Raw genomic sequence first — 20,065 nt, 5'->3', positions numbered from 1 at the left:
TGAGAGTATTACAGCAAAGCTGTTTGTCCTTTATCCTTTTGAACTTTCAACCCGTCTGTTATAAAAAGATACAGAATTTGCGAATATTGGCAAGCTGTTGGTAATTTCAGAGTTAAGTTAATGGTCTCCACTCTATAATACACAAAGAGAGATTGCTGTTTATATTAATTAATGCCAACTGTTTTACAATGACTGCTCTATTTTCTGTACACAGACTGTTGTTACCTCACCTTCTAATACATATAATCAATGACCACCTAGACAGGAAGGCTAGAAAAAAATGAATGATTTTAGCTGAATATTCTGAAATCGCAATTGACTAAAATTGGTATTGAGCTTTACAAAAATTGAAGATCGGAAATTGGAAACAAAACCGATGTTTGCAGTTCATTGTCCTAACCTTTGTGTTGCACAAAAGACATAGAATCTCATTTTAAAATAAACATTAAACTATATTTGAGGCCCTTCAAACTCGAAGTTCATGCTTTATGGAGGAAAACCTGATCCCAATGACTTTCTCTGTTGGAGGTTTTTAAGCCTTAGGACATAATAAATTAACTGAAGAAAAACCTGGCATGCATGTGAAGCTGACATGACAGAGAACTCAACATTCAGAAATGTGATGCAGAAAGTAGGAAAAAGGGTATTTTTGTTTAACATGTAGCTACTTGATGCTTTGTTACGTTTTGAAATACTCTACACTGAATCTTTGAGACTAACATCAAGGCTGGATATTTGAGAACACATTTATTTGCCTTTCTTTGCTTAAAAACAAATTTATTCCAGGAGCTTTCACATCTCGAATTATGTTAAAAGTTATGAAGGTGAAACAAATTAGAGGTGCAAATTGCATGTATAAAAATGACTGAAAAACTACTGCAGATATAGGTTCATGGGAGGGGGTCACCTTTAAGCATTATTAGCAACCAGCACTGTCAGCAACATAAATTTTCTGGTATTCATTTTGGGGATAGAGCTTCACTACCTGTGTCCTAAAGCAAATTGTGACGGTTGTGATGGAGAGCAGAACGACAGGCCCTCAGATACCCTGCTGATCCGAGCTCCTGCTACAGAGGCATAGCAAGAGGTGACAGACGCCGCCAGAGGAGAAACAAGTTAACATCAAACTAAGCGACTGTCTTCGGCTGCCGGCTGCATAGCTGGCTGTGACTCACAGCCTCAGAGGGACACTGGATCACATTCCTCTCAGGGACATCCTTTAATTCAGCCTCTCTCTGTGAAATTTAGTTCAGACACAATCAGTTCAATTAAGTCTTTGTCACAGCCAGTTACCAACAGACAGGACAAAGGAGATGCTGCTCACACAGCGTACTAACATGCTGATTTTTTCTACTCTATAACAAACATTTTATCTTATAAACCAATTTACAGCTACTGGATGATAAAAAACAGGTGATATTCTCCACGTTTAATGTCAAAATGTTAGTGTTTGTGTCCATCTGGATATTTGTGTGAAGCTGCATGACATCTTGGTCCCCTACAGTGTGTGTCAGTTTCCATCTTGCTCGCATGTAGTTCTCCCTGGATCGTTCAAAAGAGCAAAGTGTGAAACGCTGGAGTGTTTGCAAGTTCAGTTCCAGGCCCATTTATTGGCAGAAGACAGATTTTGTGTCTGGCAAACCACTGCTGTGTTGATTAGACTATAGATTATTATCCTGTTGAAAAACTCAATGATTACCCATTTTTAGTTTTTTGGGTAGAGTTCACTGGATTTTTATTTCAAATCTCCTGACATTTCAAAAGGTTCATAATGCCAATAATGAACAAGATTCCCAGTGTAACTGAAAGAGAAACCAGTCCACAGTTTCATTGATACCATACTAAAGAGTGGGCATGAGGTGCTTGTATTACATATTCATCCTTTGTTACACACCAAGCCATTTTGCAGTGGTCCAGTTAGAGTCCTAGCAGAGCTTAGAAAACTCAAAATGGTAATGGAAAAAAATTAGTTGGTTGGGACTATGCTATTGCAGTAAAAGATAAAAGACACCAGGGAAGGCAATACATGTAGCCAACATTGTACATATGAACACAGTACATATACCAAATAGCATAGTTGAATCTTGGCAGACAATTACCACACTCTATCATAGTTTATCTGTTATATATCATCAAGCTTTTATATTTTTATATTTTCAGTTTTCTATGGGTGACCTGTGAATTTTCCAACAAGATTTTTGTGATTAATGAGGCTTTTATTGCATGCAGGCAAACTGAGGGAAAACTTGGGCTAAAACATCATCAGAGCAAACTAAAAACAATGAACCATCTCTTGATAACAATACAGAACATGATTGGATACATTTTATTCAGACCTGCCTTGCTCTGCATGCGACTCAAGATGTCTGCAACCTATCATTGGGGTCACTGATGGACACAGAGGACATATATAGGGACATTAGAAAAGTAACCATTTAAATGTACACTAGGACACATAACTCAGACTAAAACATGTTTCCATTTTTATATGAATCTGATTTTGTGTAAAACTGAAGCAAATCTATTTGGCCATGTTCTGACATTTAAGGAGCATTTAGACTTCGACTGTATATTACACCACGTTTGGCCTTCTTTCACCTCTTTGACATTACCTACATACCACAGAGTAAGTGTAAGTATTTCAGGCCTTGTACTATGAATCCTTCTTTTGAAAGCGGTATATAAATTGTATTAAGGCAGCATATGAGCAGAACATGCTTTAAATTTGAGCAGTGGGTTTTTAATTGAGTACACATAGACACAGATACTTTGGCAGAGGAGTTTCAACTTGGCTCAGCAGAGAATAAAAACATTCTAGTGTTCTACATTTTTCTTTACTAGTTTAAAGAAATTTGTTCAAACATGGAGCATTCCTCAACTCTGGTTTGGACACCTCCGAATGACATTCACTTCCAACTGCTAACGTGTGTGGCTGAGTGTGTGTTTGAGCCGCAAAAATAATGTGAAGATGTCTGTGCACACATATGAACTACAAGTTAGCCTACCCAAGGTCTCAGTTCATACTTCTTGCATTACTATATGTCAAGCCAACAAAAACCAACACAGAGAATCACTGATGCATGCATCTGACAGCAAATCCATGCTGCCAGTAATGAGTCAAGCAGACCTTAAACTCAAGTTTTGACATAGTTCGATTGAAATTTGTTGGCAGAAAAAAAAGCTTTGCAAGTCAGTCATCGGAACCCATTCAGTTCCACCAGTTCTGTCAGAAGGAGTGGGCCAAAATTTCAGCAAAGTATTGTGAGATGGTTGTGAATGTTTGACTAAAGTCATATAGTTTGAAATTCAACTATCAAATTCTAAGGAGATATATGTAAACATCTCAGTTTAAACACCAGACAGACAAGAATCTTAACTTTTATTAGTCTGGTTTTGGCGTTAGAAAATATTTCGGAATCTTGCCTGGTGCACAAGAGGGAAAATTTGACAGAAAGTGAGAAAGAAAAAGGTTGAGTCTAACAGTATAGGTAAACATCTGGTTTTAACTGTAGGTTAAAATATCATTGGATAATATGTATTTGTCCTCATGAAAAAATAAAAAGCTTTATTAGAAGTGTTAGCAATACTGGCTACAAGGTTCCCTTTTTCAGAAATCTGCATTTTTCAGAACGTATTAATGGACAAATGTGGTATACCTAATCTTTACCACAGCATTCAAAATGTATGTATATGCATGAGTACTTGCCCAGATGTGTCATTATTGCCACCTTCTCCTATATTACAAGGACACACAAGCACACTCACGCAAAGAAAGAATGAGAGAGAAACACACGGACTGCATGTTAATGACTTCCTAATCAGCTTCTCTGATTGGTCGCCTCACTAATGAAATAATGGTGTTCCATTTGCATAATAAAATAATTAGAAGGACTTGATAAAGGCTCAAGGGCAGAGACATGAAACCCCACACACACAGATACTGACACAGGATGGGTGCAGTCTTTCTAAAAGACTGCTGAATGGCATCAGACAACATCTGCCACCATCACTCAGAATCATTTTGTGTTGATTTGCATTGACCTCCACCTACATGAGGTGAATCAGACAAAAGCGCTTTTACTAAAACTCTTTGAAAACATGGATCTGTACGTGCCCTGGAGGACTAGAGGGGAGTCCTAGGAGGTAAAAGGGCCGTCTCCCAATTGTTAGTGTAAATCAAGATTAATAGTTACCAAGGACCGGACTGTCTAACAATGGCTAGTTTGATTAGCTTTTGCTCCCCCTATTGTGATCTTACTGATCTGCAGAAGAGGCAATATTAAATCAGATCTAACCACTGCTGTGTATGAACAGAGGTGTCAATTTCTCCCCTCAAAAAACCAGGAAAATCCTTAGGAGAGGCAAATCTGAACTGAACCCACAGTCAAGTCTAAGATTTTTGGCACAAAATAATAATTCTTGGATATCATTGACTGAAAATAAGACTGAGGTCACTGTGATCAAACTATCTAGGTACAGCAGCTATGTAACCTTGATCTTCTGCAATGTAGACAATTAAACTAAAACAGTCACATTTTAACCTTAGCAGTTTTAAATGGCTATATGATATTTCTGACTCTAGAGCCTAAAAAAGTGACATTGTATTTGGGTCTAGAGTGTTATATTTTAATAAACTTTTGCTTACATTACAGATCCCATAAAAAGCCACGTTTCGTTAGTTGGGTCACAATTCATCCATTCACTGCATCTAATAAAAACAACACAATACTGGCATTTACTTTGAACTAACACTAGGATAAGTTATAAGGGTTTCTACATACATCCCTGTGCCATGGCCTAGTGCACTTTTGAGCTTTCACCTTTGGGACATGCTTAAATTGGAAAGGTTGGGAGCCTTTAGGAAATCTCAGATTTAAGATATCTACAACCTCAATGAAATACACAAAGAGTGATTTTCATAGTGCTAGCCACATTAACCACTGTAATGGCTAATGGCAAGCTTAAGCAAGTTAAAATCATTTAAAACAACTGCTCTCTTACACACATTGTGTGATGTCACATTTGTTCCTAAAATAAATAATTTACAACCATTTACAACAGGAAAAAAAATACAAAGATATTTTACTTGCTGTTTGTTTTTCTTCTTATATCAACCTATAAATTCTGAGGGCATCTATAGTATAGGTTTAAGTTCATGGAGACTATTAGCATGCAAGAAATGCAAGTACACTGCGGAATAAAAGATACTTCAGTTCACTAAATCATTATGTCAGAATAACCTTCATGACCCGAGTGTCTTTGAATAAAAATATACTTTTTTATTATTGCAACTTTTTTTGTATCTGTCCAGACTGAAATCCTTTCACAGGCTCAGAGGACTGTAACATTGTTAGAGGTCAGCTGGTTGAAAAAATCTTCACGTTTTAGCCCTGATCTTTAGCCAAGATGAAAAAGCCTAAATCTGCTCAGGAATCTGATGGACTCAGGAGAAGACATGCTATCTCACCCTCACAACAAATTCTGTCCATAATCTACATAAAGTACAAACCCTCTGCCTCCTTCTCACCACTCGGTCTGTCTAGTATTTATCAGAAGAGCTCTGTTTCAGTCTGCTGGCAGAGATATTATCACCAGAGAGCAGATAAGACAACATGAATGAGTAAGGGTTGGGCAAAGGGAAAGGGTATGGAAAATGAAGAGAGAAAACATAGCATTGGAACAGAAAAAATGAAAAGGCTGGGTGACTTTTGAAGGGTAAAGTCTGCATATCATAACAAATGAATAAAGTATTGAATAATTATTATAAAAACCAATAATTACATTTACATAAATAAATTACAGTAAATTTACTTCATTTGAAATTATTGCAATTTTTACTAACCTGCTTATAATTTTGTGAGCTGACATTAAATTATACTCACATACAACTTTAACATCCAACGTGGCAAAGAAGTGTTATAAAAGGGAAAAAGAAACTACAAGCTTTCTCTATATACTTAATAACGGTAATAATGATAATAATAACACCATTTTGGTACCTCTTTTCTCTGAGGAACATCAAAACACCTTCTGTTTGTCTTTTTTATCTGTGAGCATGCTCCACTAAATAGTCCTGATGCTGATGTCTCAAGGACACTAATAAAGTTGTACCTTATCATTTACTCTATGTGTCGTCTCTGCTTTTTGTTCACTGTCTGCCTCTTGCTCTTTCTCTCTAGCTGTTTGAGAATAGGTGAAATTAGCCTGAAATGATACAAGGTGACATCAGAGAAGCACACACACACACAAGCTCTCACTCATCATGCCTCAGTGGACTTTGCAGCGCAGAGCGAAGCCAAGACCCATATACATACACCTCAGCTGTTAAAACATAGAAGCCGGCTCATGCAGTCACACACTTAAAATACATGGTAACACACGGAGATGTGCGCAAAGGCACACAAAGTGACAACGATGCATGCTCAGTGCAGTAGTTTAATTAGAAGTGCTGAAGGCTGAAGAATTTCTCCTTCATTTCACAATGCTGTAATTGAATCTGAGACTTGCATGTGTGTGAGTGTGTTCAGCTAATTCATAGGTTTCCATTGGCAGTAACAGTAAAAACAAAAATGTGTGTTTTTCTTGTAAGGAGCCTTTCCGTCGTGCTCATCTCTCTTGAGGGGTGAAGTGGATTTTCAATTCAAAATCCAACTGAAGCAGTTTTGAAATCTCATGTTTCCTTTTACAGGAAGCGTATGATTTGTTTCACAGACTATGAAAGGACAGCTGTGATTTCCACCACCGTGTCAACTGTGTGTTGATATTTCACTGATCAACGTATCAGGATGAAATGTGTTTCTGATGATAAGAACTTATAAGATGGTGAAAATGTTATTTCCGAGGTCCTTTTTAAATTTTTAACCGTGAAGAATCCTGCTTGCTCTATTTTGACGTTTTTGTAAAATGTGATTATTTAAACATAGATATGCTGTCACATGTTGAAATTATTTATACTCCTTGACCTTTTACACCTTTTGTCATATTACAACAACAAGAAACTTTAATGTATTATATTTACCAACTTTCTTGTCCCTGTCAAGATCACGACAATTTTAGGAGGTAATGTAAAAGAAGAAAAACACAAGTTTAGATTGCAAAACACTGTAGTATTTGAATTCAATCATCGGCCTACCTGGAAAACTGCAAACAAAAAGCTGCATCAAAACATAATGGACTGTGAGTGCTTCACCAGGTCCACAGTACCATTATTACAGATTTGAATGAAAATAGGAAGAGCTGGTGTAGAGAACGTTACCTAAAGTTCCACACAGCATTACTTTTGAAAAGGCTTGGTCCAACCATGGGAAGTACTCCATTTCCTCGCTCTAGGTTTGTTACATCACAAACTGAAAACATTGCCTCAGGGTGAGCAGGTTCAGACTCTGTTTGAGTTGAAAGGCATTTACTCTGATCAGAACTCTTCAACATGACTGTGCTGATTGGGCTCCATCTAATTACAACAAATTTTTCCTCCCTTTTTAACAAATGCCAGGGAATAAAAATCTTTCCAGAGCTCTAAAATTACTTTTTTGATAATTAAGTAATTAATGTCTTTTATAAAGTATTTTATAAAGTTTTTTGGGATTTTCCAGCATCTAGTGTTGTCATGTGATAATTAAGTTAGTGTCTTGCTTCTGAACCTTTTTTGGTTGGATGTTTTTCACCTTTGGTGAACACTTTATTAGCTTAGTGATTAGGTGATTAATCAAAGCAGTAATCGTTACTTGCAGCCCTGCAGCACACTCTCATCTGAGAGGTTGAAACAAATGAGTGTTTCCTTAATTACAGATTAATCCGGTAATAGTTTCAGCACCAAGACTAGTAGACTTTCATTATAGATTAATATGCTGAATATGTTTTAACAAACATCTTAAAAAATATAGATCACAAACTTTCAAAATTAGCCACTGCAATTTACAAGAACCCACACCATGTTCGTTTAGTGTCTTCAATAGGTCTATTAGAGTTTAAATTCCTCATGACAGCAACTTAATTAAACAATCCAAATAATCTGTTGACAACCAGCAGGACACTTAACTTTAAAATTCATCACACCTTATTGGATATTCTCACTATTTCCTTCTTTATTTTTCAGCTGTCTGTGTGTTTGTTGAGATAGTTGAGAGAGGGGGTCAAAACCTTTCAGAGACACTATCTTTATGATATTCACCTATCTCTTGCTTTCTTGCCCTTCTGCTCTGTATCTGTCTCCCCATCGTTAATCTCCATTACTATTCAAATGGTGCCATTTAAAGAAGCATCACATGCTGACTGACTGGCTGGCAGATAAGACGGAAGAAAAAAGGGGACCAGAGATGGAGAGATGGAGAGGAGTGCGTTTTTTGTTCGCAGAGAACATTAAAATCCTTCTCACCTCTCCATTACCTCCCTCCCTCTGCATGCCTCCCCGCCTGTAAATGAGTTCACCCAGGAGCCCTAAACAGAGTCGGATCCCCCCCCCTGTTCTCAGGATAGCTGAACCATCCCCTCCTTTTTTAGTGCATTTGTCTATCCATTTACCTTTTCACACACCCACCACTCTGTTTATCATCTGTGCTGTCAGTGTTGTGCAACATTAGAGTTTGGTAAGAAAGGTGCCACTTTATTTATTCACTATCAGATATGATGTTTCAGAAAAACTGAGATACTTCAGGTATTTGCCAATCATGGCAGGTACACTCTTTTGTCCCCTTTTGTACTGATGACAAGCAAAATGAAACAAAGATAAAAGTTTTATGGCTCACAATTAAGTGCCATGATGACTTCAGACATTGGTAGCCTATAATGACCCATAAACCATCATCACAATTAGGTTCAATATCAGGGTGTGTCATTCTGAATGAGTCAGGGGGGAGAAATTACTTTAGCTTTATTCAGCACTGAGCTTAGCTTAGACCCGAGAGAGCAGCTTTCCAGAAATCCCTAAACAACAAGTCTCAACTGGCTGCTTTTCTCCATACTTCTTCCCGCACACTTGACCTCAAGAATGCTGACTGGCTGATTCACCACAGACATTCAGACTGCATAAACTTTAACCATATTATGACTCAAAGAGGAAAAAATCCAGAAATGCAATTAATATTTTATTGCAGATTTGCTTGCCAGGCATCTAAACATATTATAAGTGATCTGCATTTCTAAAGACTTTGACATTTTACTATACAGGCCAATGAGTGACAACGTGTGAATCAGGGTAGGTGATCCTTTCCCACAGAGTTATACAAAAGGACTGAATTTGATCAATACTGAACAGAATGAGGTCACAATAATTGTTGGCAGAATGCGGGTTGGATTTGGGTGGAGCACAGGCTACTACACCTGAACATAATTGCATGCCGCCAAAGCCAACAAAGCTTCTTTCCACTGCAACACTAAACCATTCACCACAGTCCCTGATAGCTCACTGATAAGTCTCCAGGAGAATGCAGTCAACTAATTCTTTATGCTCTGTATGGTATTTGAATGGGCCAATCAAAAGGGGCAGGCATGGGGCAGTTATTTTCTAAGCCAATCAGGATACGGCCAAGGTTTTTGGACTGGAAAACAGGTCTGGTGTGGATGAGATAAGAGCAGAACAAGCACTCATTAAACACCAGCCCTTACAGACACAGGCAAACTGAAAACACACAAGGTAGTAAGGCCAGATTAAGAAGGACAGTGGAAGTGAGAAGGACAGGGGAAAGAGTGATGAGGAAGGAGAGTCTGAGGAGAGAGAAACCCTGCAGTGAATTCAGGAAGAAATCCCATTCAAGAGATATAAGTAGGTTAAATCTGAAGCGGCTAGCTTAGCAAGTCAGCACCGAGGCTGATGACACACTGAACTGCCTGGCTGACTTCTCCGATTGTCCAGCAAGCGGGTTCAAAGGCTGGCTGGCTGATTTACTGACTGACTGACGGGCGGGTCGGATTTACTCTATCGCGTGTTTGTGCAGCAGAAGCAGTTCTGTTGTTCAGCCTGTCGGACAAAGAGCAGTTCTCCCCGCTGACACACAAAGAACAAACTGAAACAGCACTAATACTGGAGAGTTCGACAGAGATGGAGAGAGAGAGAAAAAAAGACACAAATAAACACATGAAAAAAGCCTCTAGAATATCTAACTTCAAAGCAGAAAATGGCTTAAAATAACAATCGAAAAATGTTTCTGGGACTTCTGTAACCAATAAAAATCAAATATGAAAAAAACAGCGTGTCAAAGCAGCTCTTTTATCTGCAGCTGTGACACACTTCTGTCGAACAACAAAAGATACCTAACGATAGCATTTACTGTCCTGGAGGAAATTTACTTTTTTGCTGTGAGCACAGAAAGAAAACAATGCACATCGCTGGAAACCATAGGGACCCAAACAAAGGGAATAAAATACAAATGGGAGTAACATACAAAGAAGTCAGAGACCTACCAAAGCATGTAGTCCTGAGACAGACTCCTGAGTCTGGAGAGCTAAATACATATTATACATTTCAGTTAGAGTGTTAGTGTGTCTCTGGTGAGGTTAAAAAACATGTCCATGGTTATTGCTACAAGGTATTAATACAAACCAGGTATTTATATATATGCAAGTTTTCAAACAAATATTAACTGCAATCGTTCCTCCTTTCAATTGCAAAGGCAGGTGTACATTCAAAAGAATATGTTGTATGCTAAATGTGAGCTTGGAGTAGTATGAAATGCACACTGAACAATAATCTTAAATACAATTCTCACATTTTTGTTAAATCACAATTTTTTACATAAAATGGTTAAACCATGCTTTTATTTTAAAGTAGAACAACAAAAAAACAATTATTCCTGCTGTGGCTAAACAAATATAACAAAAGTTTTAAAACAAAAAAATGGTTCAATGTTTTTATCGGTAATTTATTAATTTACCATTATTTAGAATTTGAGACTAACACTTGAACTAGTAAAGGTTTTCAAGTACTTATTTGCCAGAACATGCAAGTAAAACTATTTATATAGCTTCTTTTGAGACATAGATCACAGTGTTGTACATAAAACCATTAGACATCAGTACATCCATATAATTAAGCAACAGGAATTTTACAATGATGGGTTTTTAGTTGGGGCTGCATGGTGGCCTTGTAACACGATGGTTCTATGTTGAAATCACATGGAGTTTGCATGTTCTCCCTGTGCATGCGTGGGTTCTTTCTGGTTACTTGAGTACCCTCCCACAATCAAAAAAACTGGTTATTTGGCCTCTCTACATTGCCTTTAAGTATGAGTGTATGCGTGCATTGTTGTCTCTCTATGTTGCCCTTTTATGGACTGACGAAACGTCCAGGGTTTATCCCGTCTCTCACACAATGACCACTAGAGATGCATCAGCCCTCTTGTGACCCCGCAAGGACAAACGGGTCTAGACAATGGATGGATAAATTGGTTTTTATTTATTTCGTTTTTTTAACCCCACAGATTCCACTGTCTTCAAACTTAAGGGGAGAGAGTTCCACAGTCATTATGCTACTACTGAGAAAATTGTGTCACCTTTATACATTTAAAGTGAAAATTTCTCCTTTGTCCCTTTTTCTTTTCACACACATATAATCAAATACAATAGCCAGGAGACTTGTGAGAGTACTACCGCAAAGAGTAGATGAATACACTATCGTGCGTGTTGTCACCTTCAGGTTTAAAATGTGGCCAAACATAACTTACGGGCTGAAAGAACTTGGGTCTTGAGATGTACAGAGAACACGACAGTGGCAGGGAGAGAAAGACAAGATGCCCTCCATTCCCTCCTTTTCACAGCTTGTGTGTGGTAAATGAGTTTTGGGAGTACTCGTCTCTTTACGATAGCTGTAACTGGCCTGAGGACAGCTGTTATTACACTTTGCAACAGGGAAATGCTGTGTGTTCAGTGTGTGAGAGAGACATGTGTAATAATGATTTTTAGAGAAAGACAGTGAAACTTTATGGTCATGTAGTTTGCACTTGTGTCTCTCCTTGAAGTGGAATGATATTTAAAAATGACCTACTGTACATTTAGAGAGCAGTTTAATAAAATGTAGACACTAAATAATTCACCTAACTCTAGTTAAACAAACCCTTAAATTTCTCAGAACTGACTTATGAGGCTCAGTGGCCAGATACCTATTGGTCTGTTACTAGGTGTGTGCATTTGTGTGTCTATTTATAGTTAAATGATAAAGCTCTGAGCAGGAAATGAGTCCAACCGGTTTCTGACTAACATTCACGTTTTAAAGCACCGCCTCAGGGTTACTCAGGTTTACAGACATGTAAAAGCACACAAACCCCAGTGCACACTATCAGACACCAGACACCATTGTTAACCATGCCCCTTCTCCTGTTTCTTTGTGCCTGCCTGCATTTATGGAGGTCAAAACACAAATAAAAGGGCTTGGCTTAGTAAGAAGAGACATCTCTATAGGGTTGATGTTTTGAATTTTTCACATATAAACATGCCTTGTATGAAACACTGTTTTGGTTTAACACCTTCCACTCAGAGTCACCGGCACCATTTTTATTGATTTTCACTCCAACAGGCCCATAACATTGAATATTTCAATTACTAATTAATTTTGCCAGTCTTTTGTGATTATCAAAAATGATATGTTTGGCTGACAAACCATCTGTAACATAGAAATAACTAATATAACAGTCATCAGTATGAACGGCAAGGAAATATTTTACAATTACGCTTATATTTCGAGTTTTCCTTTACCTGCAAGTGAGAATTAAAAAATGTAGGAAAAATTCTGTAGAGAATTTCAGAAACAACCTATGTTAAATTGATAATGACAGGCTTTTGTTACACAAAATGTTAGTCCTCTACAGTTTGCAGATACACTAAAATCTTGTCAGCATTGTAAAGACGTCACCTTGACTTTTACTCAAACTGACAGGAAACACTGTACCTTGTAAGTGGAAAATGTTCCCTGACCTTGACAGAGTACCCAACCATTGAATTGAGGGCATCATTGCATGAGTGAATCTCTGTCATTGTTCTGGCAACAACAATGTAAATGTCAAGTAGTACAATGCTCTTTAAACTAGCCAAAAGATCTTTAAGGATACAAGGATTCTGCAAGGCAACATATGTAATGCAGCTACAAAATCCTAAACTGATGTGAATAATGTAAAAACAAACAGTACTAAAGAAAAAAAGGAACACATGGATAAACAAATCCTTTACAACAATGCCAGCCATGTATGTGACCCCAAAATGTCCATTTCTTGGGATGTGTTTTTTTTTTTCTACATTTCAAAAGGAATATGGCCTATTGCTCCAGGGTATCAGACAGTTTTATCTAGCATGCCCTCCTATTAAGTTTGGCCCTGTATGTTAAAGTCATAGGATAAGACATAAACAAGAGCCTTAGAGAAACAAATACACAACAAATCAAGGACCTAGAAAGCAGACACGGCCACATCAGATTCAGAGGAGTGCAAAATGTTTTTTTATTCTTTGTAGAAGCATTGTTAGCATTTCAATTTTGTAAATTATGACTGTAATCTTTTTATTTTCCAACCAAAATTGTTTAAATGGCTACAAATAAAAAAATCAAAACCCTGTAAAAGGTTTTTAGAACATTTTCACCCAGAAGTAAAAATTTTACTTCGTAAGAAGTCAATACAAGGCCACAGTATGCCAATAATTCCAAGGGTTAATATTTTACTTAAAGACTTTTGTCAAATCCAAGAAAGACTAAAGCATGCCACTCACTAATTAGGTAATTAGATGCATTTGCAGTCATTTATGCACTAATCGGGTAGATATGATTATGAATTTTATTGAGGCAGGTAGAGTAATTTGTTTTTAATTACTGGTGACAAAAGATGGTGACATTTTTTATAATATTTAAAGTGCAACTTTTATAGCAACACATTCTTCTTAAAGTTTGCTTTGTTTTTTTTTTTTTTATTGTAAGTGAGCTTTTGTACTTTTGGCATCACGAGGATTGTAATAAATTCAAAGTTTCTAGTTTTGTTTCAAACCCTTGATGCAGTCAATTAGATTTTTCTTGCATCAGCTGTGTATAATAATTATAAAAAGTAGGCTGTAGATTCACTGTAATAACAGTGGCACATTTCATGAACTCTATCTGTAATAAGGTACTTTACCTCCTTCAGCAAGCAGCTATCATTCAAGTTTTTTTTTTTTGTGACCAACAAATCTTAATGATTGAGACATACAACTCAACACATGTAGAGCCTAGAAAAAGTATTGATACCCCTTGAACTATTTCACATTTTGTAACTTTGAAAATCACAAACTTTAATGCACTGTATTGGGGTACTTACTGACTGACCCACAAAAAGGAATGCCACTCTTTCCAGATTTTTGTAACCATAACTATTATGGTTACAAAAATCTGGAAAGAGTGGCATTTCAGAATTTCTGAATTTGGAGCATGTCTTAATCCACATAGTCATATCTAGAAACTGAAATTTTTGCTCATTCTTCTTAAGAAAATAGCAAAATCCAAGTAAGGTGAATGGAGAGTCTGTGAATAGCAATTATCAAATCTTCCACAACTGGTTTAGTTCTGGACTTTGACTGGGCTGTTCTAAGACATTTGATTTGCTTTGATATAAACCAATTGTAGTTCTGTTTGTATATTTAGAGTGATTTTTCTGTTGAAAGCTGTAGCTCTAGCTCAAGCTGTGCAATCAGTCTTTTAACAATGACTTTCTTCTTGCCATTCTACTATGAAGCCACATTTGTACAGCACACACTCAATAGCTGTCCCTTTAACAAATTCATCTACTTCAGCTCGAGATCACTGCCATGTTTTCAGCCTCTTGGTTACTTCTCTGAATAATGATCTTCTGGTCTAGCTTGCCAGTTTAGGTGGGCAGCCATGTCTTGGTAGGTTTGATGATGTACCACACTCTTGTCTGTGAGATCTTTAAAGCGTATGATATTGTTTCTTAATCTAACCATTTACTTAGTCAATCACTTAAAGTAATAAAGTAAAAAACATTTAAATCCCACATTAAACAGGTTTCTAGGATTTCCTTCTTTCATCTCCGGAACATTGCCAAAATTAGAAATATTCTATCCAGGAGTGATGCTGAAAAACTAGTCCATGCATTTGTTACTTCAAGGCTGGACTATTGTAATTCTTTACTATCAGGATGTCCACAAAATGCAGTTAAAAGCCTTCAGCTGATTCAAAATGCTGCAGCAAGAGTTCTGATGAAAATTAAAAAGAGAGATCATATTTCTCCTATTTTAGCTTCCCTTCATTGGCTCCCTGTTAAATCCAGAATAGAATTTAAAATTCTCCTCCTCACATATAAAGCCCTTAATGATCTAGCTCCATCATACATCAGAGATCTGATTGTTCCATATGTTCCTAACAGAGCACTTCGTTCTCAGACTGCAGGTTTACTGGTGGTTCCTAGAGTCTCTAGAAGTAGAATGGGAGGCAGATCCTTTAGTTATCAGGCTCCTCTCCTGTGGAACCAGCTCCCAGTTTTAGTCCGTGAGGCAGACACCCTGTCTACTTTTAAGGCTAGGCTAAAACTTTCCTTTTTGATAAAGCTTATAGTTAGAGTGGCTTAGTTTTCCTGAGCTATCTCTGTAGTTGTGCTGCTATAGGCTTAGGCTGCTGGAGGACAAAATGACCACTTTTACTCTCTCTGCTTCATTCTCATATTACATTATTTGCTGTAATTTCAGCTTTTAACTTTAGGTTATCTCTCTTCTCTTCCTAGAAGCTACACCTGGCCTGACTGTGTCTACCTGTGACACCTTCCTGGAGGGGGGCATCGTCCAAGTTTCTGCTGCCAACAACTTAATGCTCACCTTCTACCGATGATACACTTGGCCCTGTCTGTCAATGTTTAACCCTATTTTTCTCCTAGACTTAGCTACTGACTCAGCTTTAACTGTGACTAACTGTATGTTCTCCCTTTCATACTCTAAACTTGAAAACTGGCTCAGAGTTCATCTCTCTTTCTTTCCTAGATGAAGCCACTAAAGGAGCTACATCCATTACCATTAACATTTTATTTTTCGTTCCAATAGAAAGGACTCCTGGATCACTGCTACTTTGTTCTCTTTGTGTCTCTGCTCTGTTCTCTCAAACCCCCAGTCGGTCGTGGCAGATGGCCGCTCACACTGAGCCTGGTTCTGCTGGAGGTTTCTTCCTGTAAAAAGGGAGTTTTTCCTCTTCATTGTCGCTACATGCATGCTCAGTGTGAGGGATTGCTGCAAAGTCAACACCAGTGACTGTCCACTGTCTCTACATGCTCATCCAGGAGGAGTGAATGCTACAAGTAATTGACTGGATGCAATCTGTTGGGTTTCCTTAGATAGAAAAACCTTTTGACCAATTTGAATAAATAATTGAATCTGACTGCATTGTTCAATGGTTAGGATTAATTGGAATGTATGTACCTGAATTAAAATCTTTATCATTCGATTGAATTTACTTTGTGAAGTGCCTTGAGACGATATGTGTTGTGAATTGACCCTATATAGATAAAACTGAATTGAACTTTTACAGAACTTTATCCCTGAAGTGTCTGCTTGTTGTGTTCCTTGGCCTTCATGATGTTGTTTCCTATATTCACTAAAAAAAACTTCTGAGGCCTTTACCAAACAGCTGAAGTTATACTGTGATTAAATTACACAAAGGTGGAGTCTGTTTACTAATTAGTAACTTTGAAACACAGTTGATTGCACTACTTTCACAAGGCAATATACATGCTGTAATCTTCTGGCTCCAGAGAACCACAATTTTAAATGTTTGTGGATTCTAGGAAAAAGTAAAGGTCACCAGAAAACCTTTACCGCAGTAACAAAAAACTCTTCGGTTGCTTGTGTTTGACAATAAGTGAGAGTTGGCTAGCTCTTTTAAACTTTGCCAAAGCATTGTCCTTTTTAATATTTGTTCCCCTGTCACATGCACACCCCTTTCTTCTGTTTGATATACATCCACAAACAATCACAGGCTTTCAGTCTCACTGTGGCATGTACCCACAATACGTGCCAAGTAATTAACACTGTTTGTGTTCGTTTTGTGAATAGGCTGGAACCTTGATAATGGAAAACAAGCACAGACAGGCTACATTTTAATTTACATCTGATGTTTTTCAGTCCTTGCCTTCTCCTTGTGATCACTTCTTACTCCTGTCATGACCACTAAATACCTACAAACTCTATCACTTTCTGCCTCCTCGTTCTCCATGTCAGTGCCATCCATGGTAGCAGGAAAGGCAAATGATGGTTCCTGTCTGGTTTGTCTCACAGGGAAACCATTGGGTGTTATACAACATCCCAACAATCATCGCTCTGTTTGGTTGCTGACTTGTGTCTGGGCCGAACTTGCACACACAAACAAACCCGGTCACTCTGTCTTTTTCCACAGAGAACACACAGGCGAACTCAGAACGTAGTCTTTTTCTTGCTCACATTAATGAAAGTAATTGAAGTGGACAAGAGGCTTTGTAATGCGGAGAGAGACAGTGAGAGCAAGGGGTCATCTCCTTTAACTGTCCACTCCTGTCTGCATCCTGTACTGCAGACACGGTGTGTGGGGGGGGACAACGACTGATAGTGACAAAAAGAGAAAAGAAAAGAAAACTAAACATGTGAAAAGTACATTTCAAACTTGCAACCCACCTCTTGTATCTAAACCATTTCTGATTTTAAACTGGAACCTGACTTTCTTATTCCTTTACAGAAAAACACATTCCTAGGTGATCTGAAGTGTGGATGGCTACACAAATCACTTCACAATATGAGCACAATAAACATAAGCCAGCAGAATTGTGAAGGTTGGTCTTTCAATATAGAGTGCTATGCGCTTTTCACATTTTGTCATGTTACAACCACAAACTACTATATATCTTATTTGGGATTTAATGTGACAGATTAATACAAAGTAGAGCATAATTGTGAAGAGGAAAGAAAAGGATTCATGCTTGTCATTTTTTTTTTTCTTTTACAAATTAAAATCTGAATCTGTCGTGTATTTGTACGCATTTTCATGGGTCAATACTTTGTTGCCCATTTTTCTTTGCAAATAGTTCATGCTCTGTCAGGGAGGAACAGATAATTCCAACCATTCCACTGCACCTTTTGATTAATGTTTAGAGGCATTATTCTGCTTGTAGGTAAACTCTCTAGTCTTTTCCAGCCTCTAACTGGTTTTCCACCAGTATTGCCCCATATTTTGCTCCATCCATCTAATCAACAACTTTGACTAGTTTCTCTTTCCCAGCTAAGAAAGTGTCCACACAGCATGATGCCACCACTGCCATGTTTCATCATGGAGATTTTGTCTTCAGGGTGATGTAGAGAGCTAGTTTTTGGCCACACAGCATTTTACAAGTGAGTTTACAGAAGTAAAGGAAGCTAAATACATACAACACATTTTGACTTATTTGTAAACAAGCATCTGATCTATCATATGAAATTTGCAAGTCACTGAAAGAGAAACATGCAGAAAGAGCTTTCTAATTTTGTTCATTTCCTGACTAACTCGACAACATATTGATGGATGGACTAGTGAGCTGGATGGATCTAGATGATTGGAATAAAGTATATTTCACTGATACAACTTCTGGAGGAAAAGAACCAAAAACAAAATCGAGACACATGTGTGACCATGCCATGTCCACAGGGGTGAACTTTCATGCACACAGGCCTAAAAATGTTCCAATGTTCTTCAATATGTCTACCTAAATACATGAGTGTGTATGAGAGGCGATACGCCAAAGGCATTGTGTTAAATCCACTCAAACAACTAGATGGAGAAAAACAAATCAGCTTTCTTGGACCGAAGATATAGCCACAGGCAATGTGGAAGGTTATGCATGTGTGTGTGCTGCCCTCAGGCTTGTGCGGCTATGTGTCCAAGGAATGGATTGCTTTATGCCTGGACTGACATGAAAGGTAGAAAGATAGACTGAGCAAGCCCCCTCACACATACATGAATTGTCAAGGAAAGGCTTCTTGCATCTGGTCTATGAAAAGGATAGACTGAATGAAGCCCGCTCTCTTTAGGAACAAATCCATGGGAGGAAGACATTAAAAAACAAATTAGTTTGAAAACATCTATACAATACAACCAAGGTGTTCTAAGGGGAGGGAGGTTGCAGGATTATTCATTTTCTATCCTTATGGGTTTGGTTTCATCTTTTGGGGGAGTAATACAAGCAAATGCTCGTACTCGTCGTCTTCCGCTTTATCCAGGACCGGGTCGCGGGGGCAGCACACTCAGCAGAGACGCCCAGACGTCCCTCTCCCCAGACACCTCCTCCAGCTCCTCTAGGTGGAGCCCAAGGCGTTCCCAGGCCAGCCGAGAGACATAGTCCCTCCAGCGTGTCCTGGGCCGTCCCCTGGGCCTCCTCCCGGTGGGATGTGCCTGAAACACCTCCCGAGGAAGGCGTCCAGGAGGCATCCGGTATAGATGCCCGAGCCACCTCAACTGGCTCCTCTCGATGTGGAGGAGCAGAGGCTCTACTCCGAGCCCCTCCCCCTATCTCTAAGGGAGTGCAAGGCCACCCTACGGAGGAAGCTCATTTCAGCCGCTTGTATCCGGGATCTTGTTCTTTCGGTCATGACCCAAAATTCATGACCATAACTGAGGGTAGGAACGTAGACCGACTGGTAAATCGAGAGCTTCGCTTTTCGGCTCAGCTCTCTCTGCACCACAACGGACCGGCACAGCGCCCCCATTACTGTGGCAGCTGCACCGATCCGTCCGTTGGTCTCCCGCTCTATTCTTCCCTCACTCGTGAACAAGACCCCGAGATACTTAAACTCCTCCACTTGAGGCAGAAACTCCCCTCCCACCTGAAGAGGACAAGCCACCCTTTTCCAGTCAAGAACCATGGCCTCGGACTTGGAGGAGCTGATCTTCATCCCAGCCACTTCACACTCGGCTGTGAACCGCCCCAGTGCATGCTGTAGGTCTTGGCTAGAGGGGGCCAGCAGGACCACGTCATCTGCAAAAAGAAGAGACGAAATCCTCTGGTCCCCAAACCTGACCCCCTCCGGCCCTTGGCTGCGCCTAGAAATCCTGTCCATAAAAGTTATGAACAGGACCGGTAACAAAGGGCAGCCCTGCCGGAATCCAACATGCACC

The 20,065-nt window shown here is 38.7% G+C and overlaps 1 protein-coding gene across 15 annotated transcripts in view; it reads right to left on the bottom strand.

Annotated features, from left to right (window-relative positions):
- ptprk (protein tyrosine phosphatase receptor type K) overlaps nt 1-20,065 on the bottom strand; it is a 144,580-nt gene that overhangs the window by 91,447 nt on the left and 33,068 nt on the right. The gene's annotated exons all lie outside the window — the stretch shown is intronic.

This window comes from Girardinichthys multiradiatus, chromosome 15 (genome assembly GCF_021462225.1).
Source record: "Girardinichthys multiradiatus isolate DD_20200921_A chromosome 15, DD_fGirMul_XY1, whole genome shotgun sequence".
Lineage (NCBI taxonomy): Eukaryota > Metazoa > Chordata > Actinopteri > Cyprinodontiformes > Goodeidae > Girardinichthys > Girardinichthys multiradiatus.
The sequence above is the reverse complement of the archived record's forward strand: the minus strand, read 5'-3'. Positions and strand labels throughout refer to the sequence as shown.